Genomic DNA, 23,148 nt, shown 5'->3' on the forward strand with positions numbered 1-23,148 from the left:
GGGGATGAAAAAATGTATTATGTTTGTCCTCTTTTGGCTAATGGCGATTGGAATATTTTGTAAATTAAAATGAAAATTATCATTTAATATGTTATAAAAGAAAAAGACATTTACAACTCTTTCAAAGCAAAACTTTAGAAAGAAACCAAGGAAGTTAAGATCATTTATTTCTCTAAATAGTTGCACTAGCTCTATAAATTGGGTAGAGTAACATTAAATTCAGTAAGCAGTTAACTTAGTCACCTCATATAAAGTCAGACAACGTAAAGGAAGCCCTAACTGCTTTGCTTAAATCAATATCTTAGAGTTAGTCCAGAATGTTAAATTAGCGCATTTCCCTTAATATAAATCCACTGGTGGGATTGATTCTCTGTGTATGTAAATGCAGAAAAGCAGGATGACAGGGAAAGTATGGAAGAACCTCTATTTTGCTCTTTATGTCTGAAACATGTTTTTTAAGCCCCGTTAATTGGTACTGCTTTGGGCTTTGCAAGCTTCTGCTAAGGTTAACCACTTGGGTTAAGCCTCTTCATTACCAATTCTATACAGTTATCAAAACATGCCCATCACACACCAGTGACATATGATGCATAGCTTTGTGCTAGTTAAATTGTTTCTCGTATTCTTAATAAAACATGACTGCCATGCAAAATGCAATAGAAACTGCCTTCCCTCAATCCCTTGCTGAATTTGCCTAGATCGGGATAGCTGAAAACAGACCAAAATCTGAGCAAGTCATCACCGTTGTTTTATTTATAAAATAAGGCACATTTGTGGGACCCCTGATTGCACCTTGCATAACAATAACTACAATGTGCAGTGCAAACCTATGCATGTCTGCGCAGAAGCAAGCCCCATTGAGCTCAATGGGACCTACTTCCTTGGTGTGTGTCAAGACTGCAGCCATAACTACCTGCCCCATTAGGATGGTTTGTGGGACTCTTACCATGTGATTTTAGAAGTGCAGAAATATTCGTGAATACATTATGTCAGAAGATTTGCCACCATCTAGCTCAGTATCGGCTAAATTGACTGGTAGCAGGTCTCGAGGGTTTCAGACGCAGTCCCTCCCAGCCCTACCTGAAGATGACAGAGACTGACCCTCGAACCTTCTACATACAAAAGACACAGTTTTATGCAATATAGACACATTTTTTTGCAAAGCACATTTCCCTAGCATAATACATTTATGTATGTTATTTTCACTACCATAATGTTTCCATTTTGATTCTTCTCCAGAAACTGCTGCTATGTAGCAAAGTATTGCCTTTGAACCAGGTTGAAGTGAAAGCTTAAAAAGAAGATTCCTCACATCTAGAGATGGAGGATAAAATTGATTCAGAATTCTGATTGCATTTTAAGCTGAAACCTGCACCTTCTGAAACAACATGTGAACCAAAAAAATAAAAACCAGCCATCTGTTGACATTCACACTTGTCTGAATTTTGTGATGCAGTGCTCCACCCAATGTTTACAAAACTGCATATGTCAGAGAGAAGTGTGCATAAAAATCAATATATTGGTGAAAATATGCAGGAGTGCATTATAGTAAGTAGAAATAGCTTGCAAAAATTTGAACATTAGTCAGAACTGAATACAAGAATATGTTTATTAGGGGCAACAACCACTAAAATGCTAAAGAATTTTCATGAGGATGTAAAGTTAAAAATTAAAAAAATCACAAATTGCTGCAGAAATGTAGAGGACTGAATTTAAGATGGGGGGGGGTGAGAAACTTAGCAAGCTGAAATTGACAGAGCCTTCCATCCCTGCTCAAATCCATCAGCTTTAAACACTTAGTATACGTTTGTGTGTGGAGCTGTTTTGGAAATCCACTATCAGGAAGCAAGTAGCATCAGATCTTCTGATGGAGCAGTTTTGGTGGCTTTGTCAGCCTTTATTGTGGCAGAGCCAATCCGATGGAGCTGCTGGCTAGTAGGGGATTGGCAGGAATCATCCCTACCTACATTTAGATGTCATCTGAAATTGGTGCTATTCAGAAAGGCCTTTGTTTTTACCAACCAGTATTTATTGATGTTATTGTTATGTTGTTTTTGTGTGTCAGATTTCACCTTGCTGTGTTTTTTTTGAAAGTGCAGTCCTTAAATATTTAAATAAAATCAAATAAGGTTACCTGATCTACTGTACACTACCCAAACTAGTGGGAGGATTTGAACCTAATTATCCTTCTGATTTTGTGCTTCCACAAATTTTGCAATGCAGAGCTTAGCTTAAATAAAAAACCCCTAAAGAAAACTTAAACTCACTCAAATGTGTATTTTTTGATAAAATAATTTAGAAATGTCTACTCTTGTGAGCTATGCACTCGTGTCCTGTTTGTGGTCTTCCCATAAACATCTGGTTGGCTACTGTGAGAACAGAATAATCTAATGTATCAGATTTTTTTAAAAAAAAGGAAATCAGAGAAATGCAGAAATGGGATGGAAGAGACAGATGAATGAACACATATGAAACTGACACAGACTGGAAGTGGACGGATCCATCCATACCTAGTTGACCTACAGCGTGTTTCATCTTTAAGATGCTCAGTCCAACTGTTTCCGAAGGAGTCTCATAAATAGTTAAGGCAGTATATATTAGCACAGGAGTGACCTGCAGTAGTATAATGTATTTTTATGATTCCTTCAATAATGGCATGGTTATAGTTTCTGTCGTCTGCAATTCATTTAAGTTTGCCTTTCTTTGAGTCATCGCATTCTGCTATATTTGCTGATAGCAAATAACCTGCCTATAAGCCAGTCAAATGAACAGGCATGTCAAAATTCTACCCAGCACTGTTTAGGCTTGAATGACATTATAAAGTCATTAATGTCTACGTGACATGGCTTGTCAAGAGATTAATAGGAATAAAAATGAGCAAACACCATGACCAGATGGCATTCACCTACAGGTTATGAAAGAATGTCTTTATGAAATTGTTCAGCAAGTGTGGCCTGATTGAAAAATCTTTGCATGGCATAGTGTGCTGTGTCTGGCAAATGGTGTGTATCTACCCACAGATAATAAAAAAACAGAATTTTCGAGTCAGAGTTGGAAATAATCCTAGAGGTCATGGAGTCTGTTCCATTGCCCAACAGCTCATACTGTCAAGATGTTTCCTAACATATACTAGCATCAGCCCAGGGTTAGAGGGGTCCAAGACACTGAATGAGTCCAGGGTATTAAATGAGTCATCCAGGGCAATATTCCAAGCAATGATGTTACTGGTTCCAAGGAACCTGGCTTCTCTTGGGTCCTTGGTTCTCTGCAGCCCTGTGTTATCAAATGCCTCTATCAGCGCGTGCTCATCCACAACTGGATATTATGTAACATATTACCTAAAGGTCCTGAGTCTGTGTTCTCATGACTGGGAAGGTCAGCGACAATCAAAATGCCGTTTTCAACAAGCCCCGCTAGGGTCTCAGTAGTGGCCTTGGGGCCTGTTACCTGCTTACAGAGCAGGGCCACACTTCCAAAGATTCCTTCAAGCATGTGTCAAGATAGAAAACAATGATTCTGTAGAGCCTTCCACAGTTACAGGGCCCCACTCTCAACTGTTCGCTGTGGAAGGCCTCTTTGCCTCCAGCTGGCATAGTTGTAGCCTGTGGGTGTTGATCTTGCGCAGGGTCATTGAAAACGTCACCATAAAGAGCTGGGTCCATGGACCAAAGAATCATCTCATTAGCAGTGGCAGCATCAAATTTGTCCCCCACAGTTTGGTGATTCATACTGAAACCAGAGCTGTCAGAATTGTTGAAGGAGCTCACATGTCGATCTGGCAGGAGCTGATTTACGTCCAGGCACCTTGTGTTTGCAGTTTCATTCCTGGTTGGTAAGTCCCATAAAAAGTCCCTGTCCCATAAAAGTCCAGTATAGATTTCTGCTGCTGACAGCGTCCTGAGGCTTTCCGAGGGGCAGGGTGGATCCTGCGTGCTTGGGAGCAGGTGAGCACCATCCTGCCATTTTGTGAGCCTTTTATGAACTGTAAGCATGGGAAGAATATTCACAATTCCTTGTGCAAAGTTCTTCTTCTGGCTGGCTTTCTTCAAAGTTAGTTGATGACTAGAAGGCCTTATGTCCCAGATGCTGAGTCAACCCAGCAACTCCCTAACACTGTCAAGATCAAATCAGATCAGATCTGTATGGTCATCTTTGGGACTGGCTATGTGTGATCAGGGTTCCTGATCATGTGGAAGCCTATGCAGCAATATTTGTGTGCCCCAGCATGTATGAGCAGGCTTCACTTTTCCTAGATGGGTATGGTGAACCAATGGATATAGCAGCAGGTCATGGTGGTAGGTCACTCTCACTCCCTGCCACGATCGACCCCATCTTAGGACACTCTCGCAAATTCCAGCTAAATCAGGATTCTTCCCATCTCCATTTTTTTTAAAAAAACAAACCAAAAAGCTTTCAGACATACTTTTAAAACTGTTAAATGTAACCTACTTCATAGATTGATTATGAGGAAAAACCCAATACTGATTTAAGGTACCGTACTTTGGGAATTTAGGGACTGAGTCAACTAATGAGTCCCACTGCTAGAAGCCAGTAGAAGGTCTCCCACCTCCACAGTGGGGCTTTTCACCACCTCACCTCCCACTGGACACCCCTGCATTCCCCATGGCTCCGTGGGGGGGGGGGATATGCTTGATATCCGTAGCACTTAGCAGAATTTCTCCCTTAAGTTGCTATGTAAATAATCCTGGGGGACTTCTGGTACGGAGCACTTGAAAAGGTCTGGTGGTGGAATCTGACAGATGCACCTGTGTTCTGACAGACAAGATGGCAAGAGAGGGACGGATCGATCTGCAGAATTCTTGGTGAATACTTGATTCTGACGATGTGAGCGGATTAATTGGGAAGAATCAATGATTACACATTACCATAAATCTTACCATTTTTGACGGTTAGTTAGAAACAGTTCTCTATTTCCCCTACCCCACCCTCAGCAATTGTTTGTAGAAAAAAAGCAACTTTCAACATAACAATTTTTCTAGAGAAAAGCTTGTATGTTGCTTGTTTACACATTCCTGGGAAAACTATACATTAAGCCTCTTTTATAATTTCCTGCACGTGCAGGAAGATAGCATCTTGCTGATCATATAGTACTACTGGCATTCTGCCAAAGCCAGATAGAGATATTCAGCCCCAGAGAACTCGTGTGTGTGTGTGTGTGTGAGAGAGAGAGAGAGAGAGAGAGAGGTTCAGGAGAGGAGCTTCTGGAGATGATTAGTCTGAGTGATGATCATATGTTAGTAGAGCTGTAAAGTGCTGAAATAACTATGCTTCAAGTTGGAACCCAACAGACAGTCTGTATCCAGTTACTGCTTCTCAGTTCTCAGTCCTGCATATATTATACAGGCAATATAATACTGACCTACTGAACGAGTTTGCTGTAAGAATTACAAGGGCATGTATCTGAAGTGCTTTGGGAATTGAAAATTATTATAACCAGTGCTTTTTTCCTGGGGAAAAATATATGTTTAGGGGTATTCTCATTTTCCTACTCATATTGAAATACTGCTCTTTAATGAGGCCAAACTTAGATTCACAAAATGTTTAGGGGTATGCGTACCCCTGCGTCCTCCCAGAGAAAAAGCACTGATTATAACAACATATAAGAATGATAGCAATAATTAAAGCTGTGTTCTCCCTGCATTGACTTACATTGGGAAACTAAAATGGCCATAACCTTTGTTGTTTTTACATGTAAATTCACGTATTTGGAGCCATGGTAGTCCAAAAAGAGGATATTAACCCTGCCAAATTGCAGACAGTTAGGTCCAGGGTTTTTATGCTGGCCATCTTTAAGATTTGCTTTTTCAAAAAATAAAATATGCATGTCCGCAAGCATGTATTTCTATCTTGAAAATGTCATGAACTGATGTGGGGTGAGTGGCACATATGCCTCAGTTCTCTCACTGTCAACAATTTCAAGAAGTATCTCACGAACCTTTATGGATCCAGCTTCATTCAGCTCACCTACATCTAATTGTCCACCAAAGCCAGACAGGCACAATGTAAGGACATAGATTTCAAGATTCTGGAGAGATGAGAAGGCATATAATTGCAGTTAGACTTCTGTTTTAATGAAAGCAGCACATTCTGTCCTTTCTATTTTATGTGCACCAATTCACTGCACCAATCCCTTTCCTACTTTTATTCTAATTTTCAATAAATGTATGCTCTGATGAATAAAAGATTGTGATAACATAATCACACCTTCTTCCCACAGAGATCTATTATTCCCCCTTTCCACTTCACTGTCTCATCATCATTTTAACCCCCCAAAGACTCCAAGAACTACTTAAATGAACATGAAATATGTTTTCTGTCTTTTAACCAATGTACTGAGGTCTGAGGACAATTGATATCAGCATGTCAGCAATGGTCAAAGCTGTAGATAAAGGAAGCAGATGGAAATTCATTTTATGTTTAGCCTTTAGAGATGGTGCAATTGATTTGGAGGGTGAGGGAAGAGACAAAATAAACCTCTGGCTATGCCGGTATTATATTAATAGGTAATAGGAGGAGACGCTTCATTTAGCTCAGCAATAACAACTTTCCCTCTTTGGATTAGCATACATTGTCTGGATCCTTGCATCTTCAAGGAGGCTAGATTATTGATGAAGGGAAAACAGTGTGTTCCTCAGGTAGCTCTAAATCACACTGTGATACTCAAACACTGTACAAAGGGGAACTGTGCGTTATAAGGCTTTAAGTGCCTGGTCCTGATTGGGGCGGCTGATTTAAGCACAGCCATTTTACACCGTTACAAGGATTCAGCCCAAGGAAAGGCAAATCTTTCACAGCCAGTCATCACTTCACCAGTATTCTTTCTCATATAATGTTTACACTTGTTTAAATACTGCTATTGATATGAGGGATAGGAGTCTAATTTATAAAGCTAAACTTCAAGACTCTTTGAAGGCATAATCACATATACATATAAAGTATCAGGGACTGGTTGGATGCAGAGGAAGGGTGGGGAGCCCCCAGGGGAAGAAGGCTCAGAGCCCAGGGAATGGTGGTGACAATGAGTGGTCACAGGGAGAAGAGGGGAAAGACTGGGAAGAGGAGATGTCGGAAGGGGTAACAGGGCGTAGTGAGTTGGGAGAGTCTGTGGCCGAGAGAAGTCTGAAATCTGAGGCAGATACTGAAGCAGGAGGGTGGGAAGAGGGAGGCCAAGAGTCAGGCTGTTGAAGAGTCACAGGTGTCTACCCCTCCTTCAGCAATAAAGTTCCCCTCCCCCTTAGTCTCCCAGAACCAGAAGAGGCATGTAAAGGGCAGAGGGGAGATTGCTTGGGAGCAGATGCAGTCATTGATTGCTTGGGGGAAACCCTGAAGTGGAGGGGATTTAGGCAGCTGTGGGGTAGTGGAGACCTTCAGTCTCTGCAACTGCCTCATAGGGACACACCTACCAAAGAAGACTTGCTGTGCTCATTAGGCCTGGCATCCCTGTGCAGACCCTGTTTCTCTAATAAAAAGTAAACTTCCTAAGCGTGTGATGTTTTCTTTTTCTTTTTCTGTGTTTTCTTATTTTATTATGAATATGTTGGGTTTACAATCATGTGGTTTAGGCTGCAATCCTTTGCATGCTTTTCTGGAGAAAGCTTTCTTGAATGGCATTTACTTCTGAGCAAGCACACATGAGATTGTACTATTTATTCTTGTTGGTTTTATTGCCTTGAGCTGCCTGAAGGTAAGGAACAGCAGGATTAAAAAAAATACTTCCAGTATATTAAATAAAGAAATAACCTCAGAGCATGGTGCGATTTTTAATATGCTTCTGAAAAATCAGCTGCCAACATCTGTCTGCTGCCTGTTGTCTCTAACAAAGTTGAAAAATTATATTATTATTTTTGGTACCATGCTGTACGCACATCATGTGAAGCAGATGAAGTGTGTTTCTGTTTTGTACTGCCCTTGCGATGAAGGGTGGGATGTAAATATCATGGACACATTTTAAAGGCCCACAAAAATGTAAGAGAAATAATATGTTTGCCAGCAGCAGCAGCAGCAGCAGCACAGGAGTTGTCGAGTGGTTGGGTCAATATGTTATTTCCATTTCTACAATGCCCCAGAGCAAAGCTATGCTGAGGGCATTATGGGAAAAATATACATGGTAGCTAGACTTAAAGGGGGCTAGGGCAGGCACCCATAGTGGGCTCACCCACTACCGTCCAAGGATACTGGGTGCTGATGCAGGCTCTGGGCACTGACTTGGAGGAGAATGGGTGGAAGCCAAGAGGAAATAGCTCACCTCTTGCTGTTGGTAAGGAATGGATCATGCCAGAGTCAGTAGTTTGTTAAATAAAGAAACCACATTGCTTGTCCTACTGCTGGCAATTAGAATTTTTACAGAAACAAACATATTAGCTACCTATTCTATATAACTATCAATTTAATGAAGCTTTTAAAAAGGTGCCTTCTTAAATTGCCATGAAAAGGGCAGCTATAGCATCAAACAGAATTGCATATCATATCAATTATGTCTCTGCCTAGATTCCTAATATTAGACCAAAAGTCTTTGAAATACAGGTATCCCCACCAAATATGGGGATGATGTATTCTGATTCCTGCACCCCTAACATTAATCATTTTTAGATTTTTTTTAAGAACAACAATATGCATACACATTAAGAAAAAATCTACTTGTGATCAGGTTCCAGCATTTGCTAGTTTTATTGTGCTCGTTCTTCAGATTGATACATGGAGATGCAGAAAAAATGTACTGTAAAAACGTAGTTCTCCCAATTCCTCTGAACTGTCTATTATGGGCAACATTTCATTGCACTTGGGATTCATAAATACCCTTCCAACAGAGTTAGTCAATGTGATGTCTTCAACATGTTACTAGATTCCAGCTCCCATGCTGGCTGGAGATGAAGTCCAGCCAGGGGCAGATTTAGGGCTTTGTGAGTGGTGTTCATGCACTAGGCGCTGAGCCCAGTAAGGGAGGTGCTGGACTTTCAGAAGGAAGTGTGAGGCTCTGACTGGGTCCTAGAGTCCTCATTCCTCCTTTCCAAAGCCTAGTTAGTGCTGTTATCAGCTTTAGGAAGGCAGTGAAAGGGCTCTAGGACCCTGCCAGAGCCCTGCAACTCCTTCCCAAAGTTGGGCGCCTCCTTACCCACCTTTTAGAAGGCAGTGTGAGGATAGAGGGGCAAATTTTGGCCTCACACAGGGCACCACAGTACCCAAGTCCACCACCGGTCCAACTTCCTCTGCAAGGCACCAAGTTGGCTACCCCACCTTATAATATGCATGGCAACCTGTGACCATCCAGATGTTGTTGCACTAAATAATAATAATTCAACTTTCAATCTTGGAGTTTGCTGTTTTTATAAATATGCACCTACATTGTTAATTAGCCATCTGGCAAGCCTTTTATTTAAAAGTAATAAAAAAGGAACTTGCAAGTGAAAGAACAGTTTGCCACACAGGTCTTTCCTACCTGCCACAGCTGCCTTGAAGTGAAATCAGTGGATTTCTACTACTAGGATGTGAAGCCCAACTCTCTTGTTTAGCTAGATGAGTATTTGCATCCTGCTGAAACTCCAGAGAAGGAACTGGCACATTCACAGCCACCTGCAAAAGAACAGCAACTACATTAGAAAAGGAAGAGAACTTGCTGCTATGGGAGACTTATTCAGAGGGGCTTCACTTTTCCTGCCTAGGAGCTGGTAAGCAAGTGGAAAATTCTTCTTTGAGTAGAAAATGCTATATATGGGGTGAAGTGAGGTACAAAGAAAGCTTCATGACCCAAATGTATTATTTTCTCCCTTTTTATTTTTAATTCCCCAAACCTTTACAATTTAACTAAGCAATTGGAGAGCAGAGGAAAGGAGAAGGGATGTTCAGGGAGTTTGAGGTCACGCTTTTTGGAAACTAGGTCCAGGCCTACTGATTGATGCAGGTGCCTCTTAAACGACTATCCATGATACGTTAAGAACACACACTCGGTGGTAATATTAGGTAAGGCTTTGACAAAGACAGTTGTGCCTCTGGTCTTCCTCCCAGTGGCAAAAGAACTGGAAGTTTAAACACTGCTAATAAAAACAGAAGAATATGAATTTATCTTGGCTGCCTCCCTCCATGGCTATTTTAAGCATTCTGTGCCATGAATAAAGTGTTGAAGTTTCTACAGTTTGAATATTGGAAGTGGTGATGGTATTCGACTATTTCTATTCATTAAATGGCACAATACTTCCCAAAGGGGGAATATACTTCCCTGGCCATCTGTTAGGAATGCTGCCAGGCAGTTGGGGTTGGTATGGAGGGGTGAGATGACGGAGGGGCATGTTTGGAGAGTTGCAAGTGCACTGGCAGGAGCACTGGGTTGCTTCAAGAAGCTCTAGGTCCAGGGGAGGCTGCCTGGGAACCCCGCATACTTTACCTTGAGTTTCAACATGAAAGAAAAGTGACTTACCATATTTGAATGTAATGAATAACATTAAAAGTTGATATAGAATCATAGAATCATAGAGTTGGAAGAGACCACAAGGGCCATCGAGTCCAACCCTCTGCCAAGCAGGAAACACCATCAGAGCACTCCTGACATATGGTTGTCAAGCCTCTGCTTAAAGACCTCCAAAGAAGGAGACTCCACCACACTCCTTGGCAGCAAATTCCACTGTCGAACAGCTCTTACTGTCAGGAAGTTCTTCCTAATGTTTAGGTGGAATCTTCTTTCTTGTAGTTTGGATCCATTGCTCCGTGTCCGCTTCTCTGGAGCAGCAGAAAACAACCTTTCTCCCTCCTCTATATGACATCCTTTTATATATTTGAACATGGCTATCATATCACCCCTTAACCTCCTCTTCTCCAGGCTAAACATGCCCAGCTCCCTTAGCCGTTCCTCATAAGGCATCGTTTCCAGGCCTTTGACCATTTTGGTTGCCCTCCTCTGGACACGTTCCAGTTTGTCAGTGTCCTTCTTGAACTGTGGTGCCCAGAACTGGACACAGTACTCCAGGTGAGGTCTGACCAGAGCAGAATACAGTGGCACTATTACTTCCCTTGATCTAGATGCTATACTCCTATTGATGCAGCCCAGAATTGCATTAGCTTTTTTAGCTGCCGCGTCACACTGTTGGCTCATGTCAAGTTTGTGGTCAACCAAGACTCCTAGATCCTTTTCACATGTACTGCTCTCAAGCCAGGTGTCCCCCATCTTGTATTTGTGCCTCTCATATTTTTTTTGCCCAAGTGCAATACTTTACATTTCTCCCTGTTAAAGTTCATCTTGTTTGTTTTGGCCCAGTTCTCTAATCTGTCAAGGTCATTTTGAAGTGTGATCCTGTCCTCTGGGGTGTTAGCCACCCCTCCCAGTTTGGTGTCATCTGCAAATTTGATCAGGATGCCCTTGAGTCCATCATCCAAGTCGTTGATAAAGATGTTGAATAAGACCGGGCCCAAGACAGAATATGTTGTATCTTGTTACAATGGGCAGGCAATATAACAGATTCTATTCTATTCTATTTTATATCTGCTCCACTTCCCAGTGGGGAGGAGTTGCGGTGGACCGCGTGGCCACCCACTCCCCTCCGGGGGCGGGGGATGAAGTCCCGCATCACCCGGAGGTTCCAGGCCACATCACTGTCCAGCCAGCCAATCTGCTGGCTGGGGGTGTGTGGCTGGGACCCATTTAAACTGAGGCGCGAGCTGGAGAGTTTCCTCTTGGCTTGCTTCCTCAATCTCCCACCTGTTGACATTTCTATTCCACTTTAAGGAGGAGACGTGTGGAATTTTTGCGTGTCACATGTCTGTTTACATTCCAGCACAGCTTGCTGGGAACATCTGTTGTGTATAGCTTTTGCTTTTCCTGTTCTCTCTGAGACGACGACATGAGAGAGAGACGACATGTTTCTTTGTCCTGATTTATTATTAATAAATCTGTAGATGTAGTATGCTTCTACAAGCCTCACACCTATTCTGTGTGTGCAGTTCAATCTGCTGATAGTGTGCCCTGGCTTTGACGCCTGGGTCACTGATTTACATCAGGCAGAGGCCGATGGTCTTCGCAGCAGAAAAACTGGAAGGGAATGGCTAGGCTGGGGCTAGCCAGCTGGCCTCGCGGCCCTCTGCATGCCAACACCACCCTCCTTCCCTATTTTCAAGTTTCAACATTGGCCTTGCTATGGACCTTGGTTGGTTGCCGTTGAGGGGCCTGGTAGGAATTCTTCCACTTGGCAAATGGGCCATTTGGTTTTCACCTACCTCGTAGCAATTGTCACAACTTTGTAAGGTTTGGCAGTTAGGCATTGGCTGAACTTATGATGGGGGAGGTGAGGTGTAGCCATCACCTGTTCCTCCAAGCTTAAGGGTATTCCATTAAAGGAATCCGGGGGTGTGGATCTTGTCTGAAACTCGGGGCAGGGCTAGGGCCATACCACAACCCCATCGGGAACCCAGGGGGAGCTGGAGTTGGTTTGCATCGACGGGGCTCCCCCTACCGGTGGTTGACCCTTACAGGACTCCCTGCATGATGGGCAGGAGTCAGATATAGTCAGGTCAATTCCAATGCCTACGCCAATACCGCTCACATTCTGTAACCAAGAAAGTTGTGGCCTAAATTTGCCCAATAACCATTAACCTAATGTCAGAGCTGCCCTAGGTCCCAGCTCACAAAGGACCAACGCCACTCCGTTGTTATATACAAAAGTCTTTATTGAAGTTCATTTTTGTTTTCACAGCCGCAGTGTGCAGCTCTACGTCTGAAACTCTAGACCGCCGAAGCTCCGTCTGAGTCTCCTCCCCCCAGACACCAGTTTAAGACCCTAGCCTTGCTCCACCTCTTCCTCTGCTCTTTCCTCTTCTGGGTCCGCCTGTCAGCTGGGGTCTCGCCCTTCCTAGACTCTTCTGACGCTGAGTCCCCTGAGTCTTCTCCCTGCTTCCGGCGGGCTTTAGGACCTGGTTCCCGATCCGGGCTTTCTGCTGTCCTGCGCACCTGTACATTTGAACTTGGCGCGCACGCCCAGCCGGTAACCTTCCTTCTGACCGTTACACTGCTCCTGTCACTGCTTCCCCCACTCTCCGATAGAGGCATGGTCAGTCTCGACTCATCTTCTCTCCCTGCTGGAGTAGCCGTTGGACCTGACACTTGGGACTCCTCCCCCCCACTACGCTCTGGTGGGGAAGCTGGCCCTGATCTCCAGCTGCTGCTTTGGGAGTCCCCGCTGGCCCCCCTTGCCCTGACCATCGGCACCTCCTTCTGGGAATCTTCTGATTCGCTGGAGAAGCTCATGGAATCTCTCGGGTCACTGTCATACTCCCCTATGCTGCCCTCAGATCCTTCCCCTTCGCTCTCCATCTCCTCTCTCCCCTGTGCCTCTGTCCCTGAGCCCCTGACACCTAATATCCGTGTCCTTGTGTCTTATTCATCAACGAGGGGGTGGCTTTGGGGTTTCGACACACAATTATTTCATAACAGGCTTGTCTAAAGAAAAATGGATTTAGCAGGTACCAAAAAGAGTACCATGAAAAGCGCATGCCATATATCGATAGGCAGGGAGTTCCAAAGTGTAGACGCTGCCACATTAAAAGTCTGAGCTCTTACAAATGCTGAACGGGTTGAATGAACTTTGTACAACTGCCTCATAAGGATATTGCCATAATTATGTTGCTGCAAACTGCTTTATAGACTAGAACATCTGAGAATATCTATAAATTCAATAAGCTAGCATCTCTGGTCACTGCACAATTTGGGAATACTTTTCAGTTGGATAGGTGGCACCGGAACATCAAGAAATCCACTCCAACAAACACAACAATAAGATATTAATTACTTCACCCCAAGAATCTAAATTATGCTTGAGAATTGTGTTGCATTCAACATTTTTGAATAAACAAACTTCAATCAAACCGACGCTTTCAGATTCATTAAAGTGGATGGCAACAAAAAAGCAAGAGATATTTGAGTTTCTTCAAAAGGCACATTGACCTTGAAATCCTTCCAACTTTTATAGAATCAACATAACTAATTAGTATTTTGAAGAAGTGAGAGATTTGAATGGGTGTGTAGGAAGAGTCTCTTCAAGTGCAAAGTATTCATTGCAAAGTATTTCATATTCACAAATCTCCTGCTCCTAAAATTTGATCGTCTCATCAACAGTATTCATGATTTCGGGCACAGTAAGAACAGAGTTCGAGGGATTGCATCTGACTGATCAGCAATCTATTTCAAAGAGAACATTTTGACTTGTCTTTCATTGCAGCTTCCATGATCCCCAAGTATAGCTGCAGTGATCAGACTGGGAGGCAGGGATACAGACTGCCAACTGCCCAGGGTACCATTGTAGGTTTCATGAAAAGGCCAGGAAAATATTTACAGCAAGGAAAGGTATCTTCTTGGAGATCTTTGAGTTTAAAATGTTTTTTTGTTTTGTGTTGGGGTTTTTTAAAGGCAAAAATTATTGTAACTTCTTCATAAATTATTAACCAGAAAATAATAATCACATGTGTACAGGCTGGGGAAAACTCCCCTTTTCTGATAAATGATGCCCTTGCATTCCCATGCTGTTCCCTAAAACAGACCCGAAAGTGATGATCCTTTAGCATCGCACCTGCTCTGCATTACAGGAGTCGTGTGCCCCTTGAATCGATCTGACATAGGAAACCACTATTTCAGTAGTTCATATAAACCTCCTTCACTGGAGGTTTTTAAGCAGACACTGGATGGCCACCTGTCAGGGATTTTCTAGCTGTGATTCCTACATTGCAAGGGGTTGAGCTAGAAGACCGTTGGAGTTCCTTCCAGCTCCAAAATTATATGATTCTATGATTTCATGACTCAAAACATCCAATGATGTCAACGTAACCAAGAATGCATTTTGAGATCATCACCACTGGACTGTAAGTGTACAAGATCTGTTGATGTTGGCCATCCATGTGGATTTTCCAGGAAGGTCCACAAGCAGGACATCATAGGGTTCTAATGATGAGCTCCAGATTTTCTTTGGGAAATGTGTGTAGATGATCAGATATGAATTTCAGCACAAACCTATACAGGCAACCCCCCCATTTATGCGGGGGTTCTGTTCCAAGGCCCTTCAATGAAATTGCATATATTTGAAACACTATTGGAAAAAGCCTGCAAACGCCCCGTTCCACTACAACCCGCCACATTCTGCCATGCCACACCCCACTCTGCCCCTTTTTGTCACTTCTGGGTTTGGCATGATGCACCTTTGTGCTGTCAGGCACATGTTGAACATGCATAAATGGGAGATTGGCTACACATATCTACGTGTCCATTGGGAAATACTGCCTGGAGAGTATTGGATTGAATCCTTAGGCTCCAATAGGAAATCCAGTGCAACCTTCATGCACACAATGGGATTTTGTATTTCCCTTTTGTCCCTAAACTACCCTCATGAACAAGCACAACACTCCTGAAACATTGCATAATCTCCAGCTGATTCTTAGCAGATGCTGCCTGAAAGGGGAATGGGGAGGTTAAATCCTAGTGCACACATACGTATGTTCTTCTGTACATCTGGTGAAATTCTTTGGATCACTGCCGTAAGATTTTTCCATACATGATCTCTCCCCCCCCCCCATTTCCACTGTAAAGACAATAATGGCCACTGCAATTTTTAGCCAGTAATTCATTGTGGGGCTGTTTCTCACAATGAAGTTGATTAGGTGTATATTCAAAATAGACAAAAGGAAGTATCTGTTCACATAAGGCATAATGAAAGATACGGTGATTGCCACTTTATAAAGTTTCTTAAATGATTTGATAGAGTCATGCAAGATTGGTCTATCAGTGGATAGCTGTAACAAGCCAGATGGAGCTTCTGTGATTATAGGGAGTGTACCTCTGATTGCTGGATGCGGAAACAGGGCATAGCTCTGCCCATGAGCTTCCCAGCTGAACACTGGAGTGTTTTATTGAAGTGAGAATTGAGTGGATGGAGTGATGGATTTCAGGAGAGTGTGATTGTTGAGTGATAGTGACTGTGGGGGTTGTGTAGTGTGATTGATTTTGATGACTGCATTATATGTGTTTCCTTTTGTAACATGAGCTTTTCATGATATATACTACCATTATTTTTCATTCTGATGTCGTATCTTGAAGTGTTTGCTTTGCATCTGACTTTCTTTTGTGATTCTTACTTGTGCAATTATTAACAATATTGTTTAATTACATTACTTAAAATGTGGTTCCCCCCTTCTTATTAATATTAGTATTAGCAGCACCAATAGCACATTAGTATTATTTGGTTTTGAACGTGGAATTCAGGTTGTATTTCTCCCATTGATTCCTTTTTGTTTGGAGGTGTAACATGCTTTGAGATTTCTATTGAAATAAGAAGCAGTTAATTAACTATAGCAACTGGCAATCCACTATTGGAAACAGAACACTGACCTAGATTAGGGATGCTGGAGGAATCTGATGGTTGCAAATTCCAGTATGAAGTGACACGATTTGTACCTTGAGAGTAAGATACAGATTGGCATTTAGGAACATTGTCTGCTTCCCTTTCTGCCCCGGTTGGTGTCCTGGTGTGAATGCGGTGATGGAAAGCGGTGTACTCTCCTTCCTCGGAGAGGTTTTGAAGCAGAGGTTGGATGGCCATCTGTCAGGGATGCTTTAGCTGTGATTCATAGATGGTTGGACACAGGTGGTACTGTGTTCTAAACCACTGAGCCTAGGAGTTGCCGATCAGAAGGTCGGCAGTTCGAATCCCCGTGACAGGGTGAGCTCCCGTTGCTCGGTCCCTGCTCCTGCCCACCTAGCAGTTCGAAAGCACGTCAAAGTGCAAGTAGATAAATAGGTACCACTCCGGCGGGAGGGTAAACAGCATTTCTGTGTGCTGCTCTGGTTCGCCAGAAGCAGCTTAGTCATGCTGGCCACATGACCTGGAAGCTGTCTGCGGACAAACGCTGGCTCCCCCGGCCTATAGAGATGAGCGTGCAACCCCCAGAGTCGTCCGTGACTGGACCTGGCGGTCAGGAGTACCTTTACCTTTTAGAGGGTTGGACTAGATGACCCCAGGAACCTTTCCAAGTCTACAATTCTATGGTGCTATGGCTTTGAAGCTCTGCCATGCAATGTTACTGCATTGACAGAGTTTGGATTCTCCCATTAGTTGTCCACCAGCTATGGCACTTTCCAGATGTTCCCGTGCAGGTTTTGGCTCAATGTTAGAAATTCATATTTTAAAATAAAATGCATTTAAACTATGTATTTAAATGCAGAAAAGTCAAGGCTTCTTTTAAATTGCAGATTGATGTGCAAAAGTGACATTCAAATAGGCTGACTTGCCCATCCTTAGGGTCTTTTGTCTGATCCAGCAAGGCAATTTTTATATTCTTAAGATGTTATGTGGCCACTGTAAGCCGCAGAAATGCTATCTTTTTTTCACTTCTTCAGCCACAAAGATTCTGCATGAAAAAGGCATGCAAATAAAAGCCGCTTTTCATGCCAAATGATGAGAACTTGTGGAAACAGTCTGAGGTAATTTCTTGTTCCTACGATGTTGACAGTACATTGAAGTTTCCAAGGTGTGATGCTCTTGCTCTTGTGTTTTCTTAATTCCCCCCTCATTAAATTGATTTGCACTATTCACATCAGTAGCAGAATATTTACCCAGAGAATCTTCCTTCTTCTCTCCCCGCCCCTACCAAAAAGGTATTCTGCATTATCTCTGATGCAGACTCCACAATATCTAATTCATGAATATTTCAAATGACAGGTTACCCTTGAACATCAAATAAATGTCTAGTGAGAGGCTGGAATTAGAAATAGTGGAATAATTAAAGACATCTCCAGATAGCTAACAGATATATATTTATTTGGTGTTTTGCCTCTGAAAGATTCTAAAATAATTTTTTGGATGTGTTTAAACATAGTTTTTTGTGTGGGAAGAAGCTAAAACAGAAAGGCTGCTCACTGGAACCTAGCACTTTTTTAAATGATACTTCCTGTAACACATTAAAATAGTAGAAGATATTGTTCAGCCTGGAAGATGTGTATTCTGAATCTTCATTCTACATCCATGAGACTCTTAATTGTGGGTTTGAAGCGCAGCTTGGGCAAAAAAATTCCTGCACTGCAGGAGGTTAGACGAAATGACTCTCATGGTCCCTTCCATCTCTACAATTCTATGATTCTATGATCCAATGATCTTTGTATCTGATACAGTGATAGGCATTCAAAGCCGCAGACTGCCCTTGCAGTGCTATTCAGGAGTATCCGGCCCGGCCAATCCATCTGCCAGCACCCACCAAAGGCTTATGGCTGCCAGATTTTGCTGAGTCAAGCATCTGTTCAGGAAGGGATGGTTTCTACCACCCTCCAGACCCCAAGCAGGTGATTACATACGGCAATGCCTATAATCTGTTGCAGGCTACAGATCACTGAGGTTCCTCTTCTTCACCTGGGATCCCAATGGGTCGGTTGGTAAGCCAAATAATATGGGCGCCTCACTGCCCCAGCTTTTCCACTGAATGAGATCTGCAGAGTAATTTTCTCTTACCTTTTGGTAGAAGATGTAGCATGGAACCAGGAAAGGCACTTTCTTGCAACTCTAAAAATAAATGCTTAACAAATTATTTGATTTCATATCTGTGGCAATTTTCCTGTGAGATTGATGTTGACCTGCTGTAGGATACTGGGCATTGGTGAGGGTCGGGTGAAGCAAAGCCTAAGCAATGATATCAATAGAATACATTTCCCCCCCTCCTTAGGAAAGTAGGAAGGTTGGGTGTCTGGATAACAAATAGTCAAATACAGATGCACAAATTATTCACAGTTTAACTCTTTTTAATTTCTAACTCTGCGACAAGGTCCCTATTTCTATGTTGTTTCCTAGTTCATGGAAGATGAGCTGTAGGCTCATTCCACTGCTCGCAAGGTATATAGTATGGGTTTGTATTTTGCTAATATAGACTTCTAAAATATTGCTGGAACCAACTCACATTATACCCAGGGCTTTTGTCAGCCAGAACTCACCAGAACTCAGTTCCGGCACCTCTCAGGTGGCCGCCATTGCCATTATAAGAGAACAAAGGAGAAATTAATGGTGAGCTCCAGCACCTCCTTTTCTAGAAAAAAACACACACTGGTCCTACCACAATAATATTCATCCCAATAAATTGACTACTGTACCACACGTTACATGAGACTATCCTCAAAGATGGTCCAAAAACTGCAGCTAGTGCAGATTGCAACTGAAAAAGTTCCAAGGTAATTGGCAACCCATGAACATATAACATCCATTTGGAAGCATCTGTACTAGATGCCTATATATCACTGAGCCCAATTCAAGGTTTTGACTTTGGCATATAAAGCCCTGAACAACTTGTGACTGTGCTACAATCCATATATTGTCTTGCCCATGTGTTAGACTGACTCTGTTGAAAGTGCAACTACTAATAGAGGTTTGAGTGCGTGGAATCAAAAAAAGGGGTCTTATTGGTAGTGGCCCCTCAGCTCTGGAACACTCCCCCTTGAGATTAGGCAGGTTTCGATGCTGGGTGGATTCCTATGTCAGGTAAAAATATTCCTTTTTCTTCAAACCTTTGAGGAACAAGTATTATTGTGTTGACATATAGTGACTGATACACTGCAATTTTTAATTGGCGTATTGATTTAATACAGTAATCTGCATTCTTGTTTTGTAGTTTGGTTTTATTGCAACTCACCTTGTGGTGAAGGGCCAATAAATATAGCCAATAAATAAAATAGAATAAATCCAAGGATAAAAAAATAAACTCACAACCCACACAGTATAGGAAGGTAAGCTGCAGAATTGCTGAAGGGTCTTTAAAAACAGCAGAAAACCTAGATGTTAATTTCTCCAGGAGATTTCAGCTCCTGTGCTATTTTCTCAGATAAACAAACCAGGCAGTTGACTTAATTAGGAAACACTCTGAAGAGAATAACTTGATGACTATTACTTTTTGAACAACAAGTTGTGTCACGGAGACCTACATCACTTTCTTAATGCAATTATGAACCTGGTAGAGCAGGAACCGTTAATGTCACTTTAACTCGCTTAATACTTCACATTGTGGAAGAGATTCGCAAAGTGCTTAAGTGTCTGAGTATCAAAGAAAGAATCTAATGGGGGAAATATATTACATTATGGGTTTAGAATCTGAGCTGCTATATGCAACCATAAAGCACAAACAACCTAAATCCACGCATCCCCTAATTTCGGCACATTTTATTTGGCTATCTAGCAACTTGTTTTACCATCAAAGCAGCCATTAAAATTCCACATTAGCACATTTCTTCTCAAAACACATAGCCCCACCCCCCCAGGTAGTTTCTATGTTCCTGTTAAAGTTTCTATTCCATTTCTACTGCTGCCTGCAGTCCTGCAAAGTTAATACTTTCTACAGGAAATCAGCAAAGTCCATTAAATTATTATTATTTCTCTAGCAGAGCAGAGGACAACACAAAGAGTTGAAGTCAGTTGTGGGTCTGGGGCAGGGGTCTGCAACCCGCGGCTCCGGAGCCACATGCGGCTCTTTTACACCTTTGCTGCGGCTCCAGGGCAGATACTAGCGAGGGGAGGAGGCGCATTGTGCGTCCCGACACTCCCCACTGTGGCGGGCGCTGTACTGGCTGTGACGTTGCATGGGGGCGGTGCGTGTGTTAGTCACGCACCGTCCCAACGTCACCTTCCCACCCACTGTCAGATCGGAGGGCAGCGGCGCACATGCTTTAAATGTCGCAATGGTTTTGCAGCTCCCAGTTGTTGTTTTTCTTCGGAAACGGGTCCAAGTGGCTCTTTTTGTCTTAAAGGTTGCAGACTCCTGGTCTGGGGGCTAAGAATCACCAATGTGTCTCCCAAATAACTTATCTCTTGCATCAACGCTGTCTCTCATTTCTTGGTTGGCGGCAGCAGCAAAAAAGAAAACAGGAGAGAAGAAACTTCAAACTGCCCCTTTAATTTTGCTAACTTCCTCCCATTTGGGGATTTGGCTGGCCCTTCCTTATCCACGTCATGAGGAGAGGCACAGCATTTTAAAAGTTCCTCATTTATAATTCATCTCATGAAGTTATTCATAAGGTGGTTCTGCACCTCATGATCTAATCAATAAAATACAGCTTCAGTTCTATACACCTTTACTAGACAATAATTCCTATAGCACTCAATAGGGCTTGCTTTTCACTAAACACATACAGCCCCTGTTTAGAAATTCTGGGTGCCTTTTAATACACACACACGATTGCTGCCTAAATTCTAAAGATAGGTATTGTAATCTGCTGTTGTATCAAGCTCCCACATGCTAGGATTTTGCCCAAAAATTATCCTTTACTAGTAATACTATAAAGTTAATGTGCTGCAATTATAATAGGAGCAATGAGAATAACAGAGGGGGTAGGTGAGACGGTACTTTTGCCGTAGAGCTTTAAAGAAGCCATGGTAACTCTCAAGGAGCTGGAACTCTGGTTAACCAGGTGCTAATGAGATTAATTTTGAGCCCATCCACCTGCACTGTTGCCCAATTGTCTTTGAATAAACTGTTGAGCTCCTGCACACCGATCAGACCAGGAAATCCTTGTAAAGAGTAGCAATTGCACGTCGAGGTCCCCAAGACACCCCCCCAAAGAAAAACACAATTGACACTTAATTTTTGTTTAATTTTTTTGGCATAATTTTGGCCACAACTTTATTCAAATTACAGCAATGTGAGTGGTTGCTTAGGCATTGGTAGCACTAACTGACCCCGCATGGGGACAGCTCTGACATTCACACCCCCCGCGAAGTCAGCAAGGGTAAGTCACCTGGGGAGAGAGACGGGACTGGGAACCATGCCTCACCTCTCCCCAGCATGTTCCCAGGGGCTTGCGTGGCCCTAGCCCCTTGCCAGGGGGTTTCGGACAAAAGCATGGGGAGCCCCTGGGTTCCTTTAACGGAAAACCCTTGAAGCAGCAGCAGGAGCATTTTGGAGGGGCAGGCACAGCCAAATCCATACCCCTCCACCAACCAATTCCAAGATCAATGCCTAACCGCAAACCTTACAAGTTGTGACGATTTGCTACGCAGTAGGCAAAAACCAAGTGGCACACACTAATCAGCCAAATGGACAAAATTCCTACCGGGCCCCTGCCCCAAAGCAGATGACCCCATGACAGGCATAGCAAGGTCAAGCAAACAGCCTAAAATTAGGGAAGGGAGGGCGTTGATCCGAAGCACACAGCCAAAAGAGGAAGTTCCTTGCTGCAAGCATTGTATTTAACAAATAGGGCTGTCAATCAACAAATGGCAACATCTAGATTTCCCCATTAACAGCCCGCCCCTGCTTAAAGGATGGCCAAACCATTTGCCTAGTAACAGTGAGGTGTCTTGTCAGCACCGCCCACAACCTGTGCTCTCCATGAGGGAGAACACACTTTCTGTGGGGACAGTTTCCTCGTCCAGCACTCTAACCACTACACCACACTGATTCTTGATCCCCTGAGGTTCCATAGGTAAACTGCCCCATCCACAGGAAGGTGGGCTCAGAGCAGGTTCAGAGAACTCATCCAAAGCCCTTTGGCAGTGGCAGACATTGGGCTTTAAACTTTCAGTGGCGCCCTGTGTGACACCAAAGTTCAACAGCTCCCTGCCTCTCGCCTTTTGTTATTCATCATTGCTGCAGTGCCTCTTGGTGGCGTCCTCTTGACTGGATGCTCAGTGCAGGCAAACAGGTCGCGCTCTCTTAAATCTCCCTCTGCCTTTGGCTAAGTTTGGACATTATATAAGAGCTCCCAGGAATCTGGCCATATAGAGTAGTCTCATGGAAGGTGCAGGAAATTCCTTGTGGATTAGCTGGCTCAAAGACTCCACAGTTCCTTAGGGCCTGAAACCAGAAATATGGAAAATGTCTATTGGCCCCTCAGGGGGAGTGATAAAGCTGATATCAACCAATTGCTGCTGGCTTGGGAAGTTGTTTTAAGGTCTTTGTGTTAGATAGTTTTAGAAATTGTTTTCAAGCGGTTTTTATTGTGTAAGTGAATTTATGTTGTGTAAAGCCCATTTGAGAGCCCAATGGGCTAGTTTAAGCAGGGTATTCATTTTTAAAATATATATCTTCGCCTTTTGAAAACCTTCCTTTTGTTGTTGCTGTGTTGTTTATCTGTTCACTCCACTTTCTCTATCCAATGGAGAGAGAAAAATGTTGAATTTGATTTTCAGTCAC

General features: G+C 42.9%; 1 long non-coding RNA gene across 1 annotated transcript in view; it reads right to left on the reverse strand.

Annotated features, from left to right (window-relative positions):
• LOC310706136 overlaps nucleotides 1-23,148 on the reverse strand; it is a 242,155-nt gene that overhangs the window by 189,040 nt on the left and 29,967 nt on the right. The window contains exon 2 of the long non-coding RNA XR_014525715.1: nucleotides 512-527. This is a non-coding gene — a long non-coding RNA (uncharacterized lncRNA). The remainder of the gene's footprint in view (nucleotides 1-511; nucleotides 528-23,148) is intronic.

The sequence above is a fragment of the Podarcis liolepis genome, assembly GCF_965112155.1.
Source record: "Podarcis liolepis genome assembly, chromosome: 4".
Taxonomy (NCBI): Eukaryota; Metazoa; Chordata; class Lepidosauria; order Squamata; family Lacertidae; genus Podarcis; species Podarcis liolepis.